Source organism: Podarcis cretensis, assembly GCF_951804945.1.
Source record: "Podarcis cretensis genome assembly, chromosome: 9".
Lineage (NCBI taxonomy): Eukaryota > Metazoa > Chordata > Lepidosauria > Squamata > Lacertidae > Podarcis > Podarcis cretensis.
Genome location: NC_137178.1, coordinates 42564429 through 42578697, shown reverse-complemented (window position 1 = coordinate 42578697; position 14269 = coordinate 42564429). Strand labels below are relative to the sequence as shown.

Here is a 14269-nt window from a genome sequence, read left to right as displayed (position 1 = left end):
ATAAGAATAATTCTGACACACCTAATTAAATCCTGTAAACTACTTTTTATGCATCTTTCCAGCTTATGCAGGCCCTTTCTCACTGTGGACATGATTTATGACCCCCCTCCATTCCCCTTGTAATTAAAAAAAAATCTATTTTTGTCCATTTCTATTCTAGGCATCATTCAGTTGCAGATCAATTTTATATTCTCCTCATGAGTACAGCTGTGAGAAGAGTTTACTGTATTTAAATAATGCCAAAACCATTGGCTTTAATTTACATAGTTAATGCCAAGGTCATGTTTTACTGCTGTGTGTGGATGTGAGCTATTTCCAGAGTCATTACTATTGGTTAGGTGTGGCTATGGCCAAAAAACACTGACAGAAGAGCAATGCAAATGTTGATTAACAGTTCCAATGAGAAAAAAATATGATTTCTCACACCCATAATTTACTTGTGCTATGCTCAGTGAGCACTTGATAAATACATTTTCTACTCAGTTTGTCACCATAAGAATTGTGGCACTGGAGTTATCCTGTCCTCCTGGCCTGGATGTTGTCTCCAGTTCTGCTCTTCGATCCAGTGTTGGGTGGGAGAGGAAAAAGTGCTTCAGGGATGGGACTGCTTTTTCTCAAGGGCCTAAGATGACATCCTGGATCAGGCCAGTGGCCTATCTAGTGCAGTATCATGTTCTCACAGTGGCCAACCAAGTTACCTGAGGGAAACCTGCAAGCAGGCAATTTCTACTCCTGCGGTTTCAAGTGACTGATATTCAAGAAATACTGCCTCAGACTGTGGGGACAGAGCAGCCACGGGCTTTAAGCAATATAATTAAGAACTTGTGCTCAAGCTTGCTTTCTCCCTCTTCTCTCCTATTCCTTTTTCCTTAAGTGCCATGTATTTTTAAATATTCTGAGTCTGATGGCAAGAACCACCTCAGAAATGATTTTTTTACATTACTCTGAGAACTCCCCCACTTTTTTTTTTACTATAAGGTAAAATGGTAAAGGACCCCTGGATGGTTAAGTCCAGTCAAAGGCAACTATGGTGTTGCAGCGCTCATCTTGCTTTCAGGCCGAGGGAGCTGGTGTTTGTCCACAGACAGCCTTCTGGGTCATGTGGCCAGCATGACTAAAGCGCTTCTGGTGCAACAGAACACCGTGATGCACAGAAATGCCGTTTACCTTCCCTCCACAGTGGTACCTATTTATCTACTTGCACTGGGGTGCTTTCAAACTGCTAGGTTGGCAGGAGCTGGGACAGAGCAATGGGAGCTCACCCTATCAAGGGGATTTGAACTGCTGACCTTCTGATTGGCAAGCCCAAGAGGCTCAATTGTTTAGATCACAGCACCACCCATGTCCTTTACCTTTACTATGAGCTAAAGTATAAATGCTGTAAAGGAATAAATAAATTTTTAAAAGTGAGCAACCTAAGCCTCAAAATTCTATGCTTGCACAAGCTTGGGTAGAAAAAATGGGACTTTCATAGGAACCCAGGAAGTTGCCTTATGCTGAGTCAAACTAGTGGTCTGTTCAACTCAATATTGTCTATACCGATGGGTACGGTTGCTCCAGAGTTTAAGGAAGAAGTACCATATTTTTTGCACCATAGCACTCACTTTTTTCCTCCTAGAAAGTAAGGGGAAATGTCTGTGCGTGTTATGGAGGAAATGCCTACGGGTGGCATGCATACGGATTTTCCTCCTCTAAAAACTACGTGCGTGTTATGGTCGGGTGCGTGTTATAGAGCGAAAAATACGGTATTCTCCAATGCTTTCATTCTCTGAGTAAGCAGAAAATATTTAAATGAGACATATTTTCTATTTTACAATTGCAACCCTAAAGTGCACCGGCTATGGTAGGATATCAACTGCAATATCCTATGCCCCAATAGAACAACCTCTATGAGGCCATAGGATTGCAGCCTTGTATTATTTATATTGTTCTATATTGTTCTAACTTTTTGTAGTTGTTCTAAATGGGAAGCAAATAGATTTTTTCCACGCTGAAAAGAACATTGGCTAATCCAAGAAGTCTAAAGAATTCAGGCAAGCCTTAAATGAGATTACCCTGAGACGCTGCTTAAGATGGGTTAAGAGACAGGCGTGCACGCCAGCAAGCCTCTACAAACATTTTAGCGCATGTATCCAATAAGTATTTCCTAACTGGAGAGTAAATAGCTTAATTTGTTTCCCGGCAGTGTTTTCATAATGTCAAACGACATCACTATTTCCCTTTGAAAAATCTCTGGGAAGAGGGTTGGTGCATTCAGATAAATTGAAGCATGTTGAGCTCTGCTTGCTGCACGCTTGAGGGAAAATAAACACACATAACTTAATGCACACACAAAATGTCCCTCTCCTCATTTTGCCTCTGCCAATAAATTTGTGAAGTGCCAAATCAGTAAAACAATCACTCAATAGCACTGAGTAGTTTAGTCATCCATATTGCAGGGGTGGAAATACATACAGTATTTTAGGGTAGAAGCTAGGAATATGGATGTTTTGAAATGCTGAAATAAGCCCGATTTGGATGGTGGAGGAAGGAGTGACAATTTGAGAGAGGAAAAGTAATTTTTGGTCTCAATTGGTTGTGGATAATCTCTGTAGCAGGGCTAATTCTGTCACAATTGTTCCAAAATAATGTAACTGGCTAGAACTGGAACCCCCAATGTGGCACCCTCAGATACTCCCATAGTGCCCACCAAAAAACCCTGTCCCTTCCAATTTTAATTGTTTAAAAATTTGGAGGAGTGGTTTTGCCTAGGTTTGACATATTTCAAAAAGTGAAAATCTTGACACAAAAGTTGAGTTGTTGAGGTTTTTTGGGCAAAGTTGCTGAGTGTTTTGGGATTATTTGGGTTTTGCCAAAAGTTGTTGAGTTTTTTTGCCAAAATCTACACTTCCTACATAGGTTGCTATACTTCTGGATTTTCCTGGAAATTTCAGCAATTTCCACCTGGACACTGGATCTGACTGCCGTATTCCAGCTATGTCTGGGATGTATAGCAACCCTAAGTTTCTTGAAGGGGAGGGAGTGTTGGCTGCTGTTTGATTGTCAGTTTTATTTGTTTTGAGGTACGTGCCAGTGTTTTACTTGTATTTTTGGAGGGGGGCAGCGTTCTGAGCATTGCCAGCTATTCTTCTGTGCAATGGATATTTTGTGGTGGCCGTAACTTAGATTTCCTAATGTTCTACCAAGGCAAAAAATATTGGGGATCCTGGACTAGAGAGTTGGATTTTGACTGGAGATGCCAGTATTCAAATACTTGCTGAGCTTTGAAGTTCACTTGGTAACACCTCAGTAAGGTAGTGTCTCTTAGCCCAACCTATTCTGCAGGTAGGGATCCTGTGTGGCTGATTTTACAGCAGACAGCTCTCTATTAGAAAGGCTGTCCAGTCCACGTCCAGTTTAAAGATAAAGAACAATTGGATAAAACAGTTACTGGGTAATCAAAGCATGCTACTCTGAAATTCATAAAAGAGAAGGGGTAATTCATATATTTTTTTACAGTATTTCTATACTGCTTTTCAGGCAGTCCTGATATTTCAGTATCAATGGAAATAAAATTGCTGGGATGTACATAGGCCCTTTACAGAAGGTAAAAAAAATATATTCAGAGGTATTGAAGACAGGTCCAGTTGGTAGGATCCTCCCCACCAATATCAATTCCTTTTCTCTAGTTTGTCATCTACATAAAAGCACAAAGCAAGATCATTTATTTATACCATTTTGAATCCTGTGCCTTAAGAAAACCTTAAGATAGGGGATATGAAAATTAAGCAAAGAAGAAGGAGAACTGCAGGAATTATTATAAACATAAAAGGTAGTCCTGAGTTTAATTTCTCTCTCTGGTTGATTCATCTAAAATGGTGTGTGTGTGTTTGTGTGTATGTATGTGTGGATATTCCTTGAACATCTGTGAAATTCGAAAAGATTCTGAAAGTCCTCTTCAAAGTATTGCTGGGAATTAGTGGCTTGAATTCCTTTTTTTTTAAAAAAAAAAAAAACCATTTTCATCCTTTTGCATCTGTTCAAACAGCTGTGGATGTGGTGAGTCGGAAAGGGTGAGGCAAGTCATCAGCCGTCCCTCTGAAGAACAAAGACGAGCTGCCTTGCTAGGATGTGGTTCTGTTAAAAGGTAGTTGTCATCTTCCCACTGGCATGAGATTTAAGGAATCCAAAGTCACCCTGAAGCCAGATTTCCTGTGTCACAGAGCTCAGGTCTAAAATCAGTACTTACTACTGAGTCACAAGGCTGGTATATGTATGTGATCAAACAATCATTTGGGTCTGGCTCATAATTACTTACATTGCTTGAGGAACAGGAAGGTTAGGTAGGGTACCCTAAATTTCTCCAGTCCACAGAGTCATGGCTGTGTTGCCTAACATGCACGGAGCAGTGCAAAACTTCACCAACTTCATCTCTAGGAATGCAGCATAAGAAGAGGCCTGGTAGATCAGACCAAAGGAGCATCTCTTCTGGCATTCTCTTTTCACTGCCTGTGAGAAACCCACAAGAAAGGACATGGGAGTGACAGCATCAGAAGCCTAAGTAGCTTCTGATACTGGAGACAATATTTTGGCCAGCCCTTCATTATACAAGTACATAAATCAATTTCAGCAGTCTAAAGAATGGGTAAAACAACATGTCCATAACACCAATGGCTTCAAGTTACAAGAAAGGAGATTCCAACAAAACATACAGAAAACAACTTTCTGACAGAGCATCTGTCAGGAATGCTTTAGCTGAGATTCCTGCATTGCAAGCAGTTGGACTAGATGACCCTTGGGGTCCCTTGGAATGCTACAGTTTTATAAATACCATAAAGAAATACAAAATAATCACCAGTTACTGTCTCCTCTAAAGGAGAAAGCATGCTAAACAACAGAATAAGATTGTTGCTTAAATGAGTCTGAAGGTTAACAGTGAGGATACCTGCTGAATCTCTGCTGGAAGAATGTTCCACAACACCAGATCAATCACATGAAATGCCTTCTTTGAGGCTGTACACACAAGTCACCCAGTTCATCCATTTGCAACAGGCAGCTAACCCTGGCAGTAGAAACCTAGACAGATTTGCTGGCAACTCTACCAAATCTGCTTCCTAAAAAACTCAGCTCTATAATTGGTAAAAATAATAAAAAAAAATTAAAAGGTAAACGTAAAGGGCCCCTGGATGGTTAAGTCCTCTCAAAGGCAACTATGGGATGTGCTGAGGGCTTGTCCACAGAGAGCTTTCTGAATCATGTGGCCAGCATGACTAAACCACTTCTGGTGCAATAGAACACCATGACAGAAGTCAGAAGGCACACAAACATTGTTTACCTTCCCACCGCAGCAGTACCTATTTATCTACTTGCACTGGTATGCTTTCAAACTGCTAGGTTGACAGAAGCTAGGACAAAGCAACGGGAGCTCACCCCGTTGCAGGGATTTGAACCACTGACCTTGCAATCGGCAAGCCCAAGAGGCTCAGTGGTTTAGACCACAGTGCCACCCACGTCCTAATAATAATAATAATAATAATAATAATAATAATAATAATAATAAATTTATTCCCCAAACATCTGGCTGGGTTTCCCCACCCACTCTGGGCAGATCCCAATCGAATATTTAAAACACAATACAGCATTATGTATTTCTATAATTGAAATACATCTATTTGGCTTAGTGATTGATTGCATTATGATGGCAATGCTCCTTTGTCTAGGCAACTATATGAGCAGATGCATATTTATACAATTTGTATAATGGCTAGAATGGCAGGTTTTAAATACATAATTAATTCTTATACTCCAGTGCTGGAATGGTCCATTAACTTTATTTTTTATGTTTTGCATAAGAGAACTGTTGGTTCTAGTTTCTGTCCCCACCCCACCTTTGGGATTTCTTTCTAAGCCAGCTAACAAAGAACTTAGAAACCAGAAGGTCTTTTTGCTTTCTTAGTGTCTGGAATCCAGTAAGGAATTGCATGACTTTGGAATACCTTTTTGGGGGGAGGGCATCCTTCCACAGTTCATGGATAAGCCTATAAATGGCTTTCAGTCATAATGGCTGTACCAGCTTGGCTGGGTTCTTAAATCTAGGGGGTCTTTTTCATGGTCCCACTGCTGGGGAAGACACATCATGTGGTGACACAAGATAGGGGCATCTCTGTAGTGGATGGCTCTATGGAGGCCTTAAAACTGATAATAGAATCATAGAATTGTAGAATTGGGAGGGTCATCAAATGCAACCCTCTGCAATGCAGGAATCTCAGCTCAAGCATCCATGACAGGTGGCCATCCAGCCTCTGCTTAAAAACCTCCAAGGAAGGAAAGTCCCCCACCTCCTGAGGGAAACTGTTCCACTGTCAAACAGCTCTTACTGTCAGAAAGTTCTTCCTGATGTTTAGTCAGAATCTCCTTTCTAGGAACCTAAATTCATTGGTTTGGATTCTACCCTCTGGAGCTGGAGAAAACAAGCTTGATCCATCTTCCATGTGACAGCCCTTGAGATATTTGAAGTTGGCTATCATATCTCCCAGTTTCCTATTTTCCAGGCTAAACATCCCCAGCTCCTTCAACCCCTGTGCACCACTTTGATGTTATTGGATGGTATATAACTATTAATAAATAAATGTAAAATTAATTTTGAAAGGTCTTGCCCATCCCCATCAGTGGTGGTGGGGTATTCTGATCAATACAAATATGCTTTAGGAGAAGTTTGCTGCCATGATGCTCCTGTTGTTGTTGTTGTTTAGTCTTTTAGTCGTGTCCGACTCTTCGTGACCCCATGGACCAGAGCACGCCAGGCACCTCTGTCCTCCACTGTCTCCCACAGTTTGGTCAAACTCATGCTGGTAACCTCGAAAACACTATCCAACCATCTCATCCTCTGTCGTCCCCTTCTCCTTGTGCCCTCCATCTTTCCCAACATCAGGGTCTTCTCCAGGGAGTCTTCTCTTCTCATGAGGTGGCCAAAGTACTGGAGCCTCAGCTTCATGATCTGTCCTTCCAGTGAGCACTCAGGGCTGATTTCCTGAAGAATGGATAGGACTCTCAAGAGTCTCCTCCAGCATCATAATTCAAAAGCATCAATTCTTCGGCGATCAGCCTTCTTTATGGTCCAGCTCTCACTTCCATACATTATTTGGAAGGGCTCATTGTTATCCTTTCTCTTCCTTTCTTTTTTCCATTCTTTGGCCTGCCCTCCTGTTCTCTGATGTCCTGAGGCTGGACACTTGCCAAGTCATTCCTTCCAAACACATTAGTTTGCATCATTCATCATGCAACATGCCACAAAGTTGATAGCCCAAGTATGAAAGGCAAACAATGTCAGGGTGTTCACAGGGTAGAAGCTACACTTCTTAAAACGAATCCATGTTCTTTTTTAACCCTCTCAAAAGCAGTACGTTTGTTGCCATAGTAATGCTTCCTAATCTGTCCAAAATGCATTCTTAGGATGACACCCAGTGGCCAGGTCAATTAACAACACTACATTTTCTTTAGTTCATTCTTTTCTTGCTGCCAATAATTGGATATATATAGAGATATGTCAGAACTTCCAGATAAAATTCCTCTTTAACTATCAGCCAGCTTCAAGTTTTCTCTGAAATCCTGAAGGCTCCATTTTCTCTAGATTCTCTCTTTTTTTAAGAAAAGAGACTGAGCTTGATTATCTTTAAGAAAAACAAATCACAAGAAAATTCACACACACACAAACGCAATATTCTAACCAAATGAATGCAGAAAATAATCTTGCTCGTTCTTCTACAAAAGCAAGCATGCTGCAGCAGCAGTGCACTAAGCTATGTCGTGGAAGAGTCCTTCTATATCACCAGCAGCAGACAAGTGAAAACAAGCAGTCATTTTTAATTCGATGCTGTTAAAGGGTTTGCATGGCTTCCACCCATTTCTATCCTCCTAGATTTTCATGGTCAAATTTTTGGGGGTGGCATAATTAGGAAGGTAAGAATAATTCCACACTTACATTATTGTAGACTATGGCATCATTTTGATGGAAGAAAGCACAATGCTACGGTTTAAAAATAGAGCCTTGCAGTATTCCTTGTGTTATTCTAGCAGATCTAGGTGACTGCATGTTCAGTGAGAGGAGCATTCTGTCTTATTACTTACAGAGCCCTCTCCTCTCACCTTTGCCATGGACATGGCAAGAGTAGTGAGATTTTACTGAAAGGATCTACTCCCAGCTTACATTTTGTGGAAGGTAAGAATGGGGCTTCTGTGTATAAATAGCTGTGCTCTCACATACCGTTCCACATAAATTCTTCAGCATCAGCTTATGCGGAAGACCCATTCTCACTTTCCACCATATGCACGGAGTTTGAGAGCAGGGCTAGCATATAAAATCTCTCTCCTTCTCCACTCACTGCATGAGTAGCACTGCCAAGAAACCCATCCATATAAGAAGGGAATCTCTCAATTGCAGCTTTCACCTCAATAGTCTGCACTTCTTATTACCCAACGATTACCTTACTTATGAGAATCTAAAGTGCCACTCTCTTTTAGGGTCCCCAAAAGTAGAGTACAGATTCCAGGTTGTGGTGTGGAGGCACATGAGGTCACCATCTTGTTGAAACTAAGCAAGTCTGGGTCTCGTCATTATCTGGATGAGTGACACCCTGGGAACCATATGGATACAGTGGTACCTCGGGTTACATACTCTTCAGGTTACATACGCTTCAGGTTACAGACTCTGCTAACCCAGAAATAGTGCTTCAGGTTAAGAACTTTGCTTCAGGATGAGAACAGCAATCGTGCTCCAGTGGCATGGCAGCAGCGGGAGGCCCCATTAGCTAAAGTGGTGCTTCAGGTTTAGAACAGTTTCAGGTTAAGAACGGACCTCCGGAACAAATTAAGTACTTAACCCGAGGTACCAGTGTACTACCTTGGCCTCTGATGGAAGAATGGCACTATATACATATAATAAAAGAAGCACATGCACTCTGATCATTTTTAATCACTTCACAGCATGGTTGCATAGTAGTGTTTCTGTTTTGCGAAACGCTTTGCAACTGAATTTTTGAAAAGGGAGGGAGGTGGAGAAAATCCTTAACGAGGAAAGTGTGTGTCCTTTAGAATTTCCCTGAATTTTATTGCAGCTTTCTTCTTTGAAACCAAGATAGATTTCATTGTAAAGGAATCAATGCCAACCTTCTCTCTGTATTGATTTCCAAAGGTTAAGTCTGAATGACAAGATTAATTTTAAACTTACTGAATGTAGCAAAGAAGAGTCTCAACTCCACCATCTCACTCCCTCTTCTGGTTCACTTGGGCTACAATTTGGATTAAAAAAAGAGAGCTTTGTAATTGGTCTCGTACCACTTTTCCCCTTCAGCATCCATATACAGATCAGTATCTTCATATTTATCAATCCCAGTTTTATTGTGTCCATCTTTAAGGTAGTTCTGGGAAGTAGACATGGGTCACCCAGCCACCATTTAAGATTCACACTATCAACAGCCCTTTGGAGTAAGTTCAACATAAAGTGAATCCTTGGTCCAGGTCCACAAATTAAGCTTCAGAGGTATGAAGCCAGATTTTCCCAGTCCAATACTGACATTCTGTCTACTGCCCCTACCTATGCTGGTCCAATACAATTTGCTGCCTGAAGCAGAACCCAAACTACACTGTTTCCTGCCTGTACTGTCGGCTTTACCCCACAGCAGGCCCTGTACTAGGGTCAGAGATGTGAACCTTTCTAGTTTGCACTTTCTGAAACAATATGTGACTCCAAATGAAGCCATTCTTCAAAATTCACACTTCTCTGAATTTTGTGTAGCAGTTCTTCAACCAAATAATCTGCACACAAATTTGTACATTAGGAGAAAGTGTAAAATGCATACATTTGTGGGAAATAGCACATAAAATGCATAGTATATGGGGAAATTGCTCGCAAAGATGTGTATATTCGAGGGAAAATTCCACAAAAATGCCAGCAAATTTTCATGATGAGTTTTGAAATAAATAAATAATAAACAATGCATCCTTACATTGTCCCACACACGTTTCATAGAGGAGTCACTTGCATATCAATTTTCTATATGCCCAAAATTAGTACAATGTAGTAAGTAACAGCAGATCTAACTTTAGCATTTATTTATTTATTTATTTATTTATTTATTAGGTTCACAGAACAAAATCAAAGTATGAAACCACAAAATATATAATCAAAATAAAAACAACCCAATACCTCCCCAATCAACATTTTAAAAGGGCATAGGATGTCAATCAAATCAACCAAAGGCCTGGTTAAAAAGGAACGTTTTTGCCTGGTGCCTAAAGGTGTATAATGAAGGTGCCAGGCAAACTTCCCTGGGGAGAGCATTCCACAGATGGGGAGCCACTGCAGAGAAGGCTCATTCTCGTGTTGCCACCCTCCGGACCTCTTGAGGAGGAGGCACACAAAGAAGGGTTTCAGAAGATGATATCAGGGTCCGAGTAGGTTCATATGGAAAGAGGTGGTCCTTGAGGTATTGCAGTCTTGAGCTGTTTAAGTCTTTATAGGTCAAAACCAGTACTTTGAATTGGGCTTGGAAACTAATTGGTAGCCAATGCAGTCAGACAAGGATCGGTGTAATATGCTCAAACTATCTTGCTCTGGTGAGCAACCTGGCCATTGAATTCTGCACTAGCTGAAGTTTCCGAACTGTCTTCAGAGCCAAAAAAAGATGAAAAACAAAACTATAAAACAGGCACATAAAATAAAGACTGTCAACTTTATCAGAGCATCATAGTTCCATATTTGCCAGGCATGTGACAACTGTATATGTCATAAAGAAATGCCAAATAATTTAAAAAGTGTCTGGAGGTTCTAGTCCTTGTCAAAATCTCAAATTAGGTGTGACATTCTACATTATAGCTTTATTCCAGAGTGATTATTTTTTGTGAACAAGGAAAGCTATCTCCAAGCACTCAAATTCATGTGTGGGAGAAAGTCTTTATGAAAACACAAAAAGGATGAAAAGGAATCTAAACGTCATCCAGACCAATGCTCAATAACTTGAGGAGGAACTAATCATTTCTAGTTGATTAGCAGATTTCACCCATCTGCTTAAGTGTGACAAGAAGGAAGATGATGCTCCCTGAAATCTTCATACAGATGTTGAGCAGGCTTGGGGGTAGAATAGAAGCTTGTGGCACCCTACAGCTTAACAACCAGGGTGCCAAGGCATAATCAGCCAATGACACCCTCTGCAACTGACCCCACAGGTAGAAGCAGAACTTCTGTAATACATTGTGTGTCCTCCCCCTCCCATCTTATGGAACTGGTCCATCTTCTATATTATAAAAACTGCTTAGCCGTTGTGTTTTACACACACACATATTTAAAAGACTGTCCTCTTTCTCTTGTGAAATAATAAAAGTGTGTGTGTGTGTGTGTGTGTGTGATGAATGGCCTAAAAAGGAACATACAAATGTGATGAGAATATAGAGAAAGGAAGAAATTGGTTGGTAAGCCTTCTAAATGATTTCTCCGTAAGTATTCAAAGAACTACTTAACCTGGTGCTCAGGTCAGCTGAGAGAGAGAGGGAGAGAGAGAGAGGGGGAGAGAGACTGTCTACATAAAAAGAAAAAATACATACAAATGGTTTATTGAATAAAATGAATTAGTTCATTCATAGATCTTGAACTTCAAACCTTTGGCTGGTAGACAAATCCTGTAATGCATTGCCAACTATAGAATACAACTTAAAATAGGAGAGAATTCCCTGTATTTTAAACTCACACTTGCTCTTTAACTCACCCCCTTCCTGTAACCTTTTTATGTCAATTTCTTTTTCAGTATTTTACAAGGATCTGTGCATGAATGATGCTCCTGATTTGCAATTAGAGACAAGCTAAACTCCAAGGAAACCAATTAAGGAAAGAATATGCTGCACAATGTATTATAATGCATTATGAAAGACAGAATTTTCTACTAAGAATACAGAAGTCATTGGTGGCAGAGTAAAATGTGCACCTTAAAAGCAAAATATCTCTAATTAGCGGTTCTGAAAGTTTAGTACAATGCCCTGTTTCAACACCTAGCTTTTTACTGCAAAAATGCAGTGTACGATTAAAAAGAATTCTTAGAATGGATGCTAAAATTACAGTATCCAGTTTTTTTGCCAAGAATGTAAGGTCCCACATATTCATGAGTTGTCTTGCTGACAATTTCATTTCCCAGGAGGTGGAAAAAGTAACAAGGGAATCATCTCTCTTGGGCCTGAGAGGAGGAGGAAGTAGATGACTGGGAACCTTGGGGGGAAGTGACCCTGTCCTCTTGGGTTTCATGATACAGAGGCAAGGGAAAGCTGAATGTAGTTGGACATGCACTCTGGACTTTAAGAAAGCTGGTTTCAAAAAGCTTAAAGAAATACTGGGTAAGATGGCACAGTCAGAAATATTCAAAGAGAAGGGAATCCAAGAGGAATGGGCTTCTTAGAGGTGAAATATTGAAGGCACAAAGGCAGACAATTCCAACAAGAAAGAAAAGTGGCAGGCATCTCAAAAAACCAAACAAAACCTGGTGTGGCTGTATAAGGAACTTATAGATGAGATGAGATGTAAGAAGGGCATGCATAAGAAATGGAGAAAAGGGGAAATAACAAAGGAAGAGTATACATGAATACCTAACAGTTGAAGGGAGAAGGTCAGGTGGGCCAAAGTTCATAATGAACATGGGCTGTATATTTTGACAGAGCATGTATGTTATGCAATGGCTGGTCCCTGCAGACTAGAAGCAGGCAAATGTGGGCCCCAGCTTCAAAAGGGGTGGGGGATAACCCAGGGGAGACCAACTGGTGAACTTGACATTGATACCAGGAAAGCTCCTAGAACAGATAATTCAACACTGGGTCTGTGACCACATAGGAAAGGATGCTGTGGTTTATCAAAAACAACTCATGCCAGACAAATCTCATTTTCTTTTTCGATGGGCTTACAAGCTTGGTGGATCAGGGGAATGCTGTGGACATAGTGTATCTTGATTTAAGTAAAGCTTTTGACAAAGCCCCCCATTATTTTCTTGTGAGGAAGCTGGTAAAATGTGGGTTGAACAAGGTAACTGTTAGGTGAATTTATCAAACTTTCTTAAAAGTTTCAATATTCTTGAGTGCATGCGTCATTGGCAAAAGAGGGCTCTGTGTTCTGAATAGTTGACTCCAGTCCTTTATGTGATTCATTATGAAAAGTAGAGAGGAAAGTACTTTACTATCAGATGAGAATTGCCATGAAGACTACTTGGAGTCAGCTAATTATATATTTCTGCAGAAGCTGCATCAATAGTTTTCAAGAGCCCCTGTTGCTTTTGAGAGGTGATGGAATGAGTCTAAATGTCTCTGCTCTAAAAATTATTTTGTATTAATTTTTAATTTTCAAATTTAAAGAAGTAAAGAAAGAGGAAAATTATTAAAGAGAGAAAAAGAAAAGAAAAATTATATATATATGAATAATACTGGATGATATCTGTGGGCCTTTTCTAAGCCTGTAATTCTGTATATGAGAAGTTTAAAATCCAGTAGAGGAAGCTGCTGATCCAGTCAGACCAATTGGTTGTTGGGCTAATGGCCTAGGCTGCTCAGTGAAGCATTGTATTTTGCATGACTAAAAGAGTGGCCCATGTTTCCATAGTGACAACTGAGTGATGGTGCTCTCCAGGAGGGACAGGCATTCCCCACCACTTCTCTTGACTTTGTGCCATGTCATCCTAGGATGGAGAACAATAGGTCAAGTGGGGGTTAGTTTTTGGCTGATGAGTCTTGTCTTGCACTGTGCTGGACTGCACCTATGGTTTGGGGATCTCCCTGGAAACCTAATGGGGAAACAAGATCTGTTAAAGTGTTAGTGGTTTGATCCCTTCTATCCTATGCTCAAGTTGTATATATGTATAAATAAAAACATATATGCTACAGTCTCCATTGACTTTCATTTCAAGATAGCTGGGTAAATACTGGAACCCCCTGGATAATATAAGCCCTCCTTATGTCCAAATAGGTATCTACATTACATTGACATCTATATGCTCAAATGTAGTCAGGGCAATGAGGTTCTTCGAGATATTCAAGGGTTTTAAAAAAACTTCTTATATTGGTATTATTTTCCCCACAGTGTACCAGAATGATATCATGACCAAGGCACAGATGGCAGCAAAAACCACAGGAAAAAAGAAAGAACAACGCATGCAGGTAGCAAATTAAATATTATTTCTTTGATAATAAACAACTAGGGAACAAACTAAGTACATATATATATATATATATATATATATATATATATATATATATGGTATATATC

General features: G+C 40.2%; 1 long non-coding RNA gene across 1 annotated transcript; it reads left to right on the top strand.

Annotated features, from left to right (window-relative positions):
- Positions 1-3607: 3607 nt before the first annotated feature.
- LOC307224031 lies at positions 3608-12073 on the top strand. The gene is made up of 3 exons (XR_013842377.1): positions 3608-3811; positions 4028-4126; positions 11778-12073. It is a non-coding gene; the product is annotated as an uncharacterized lncRNA (long non-coding RNA).
- The last annotated feature ends 2196 nt before the right edge of the window (positions 12074-14269 follow it).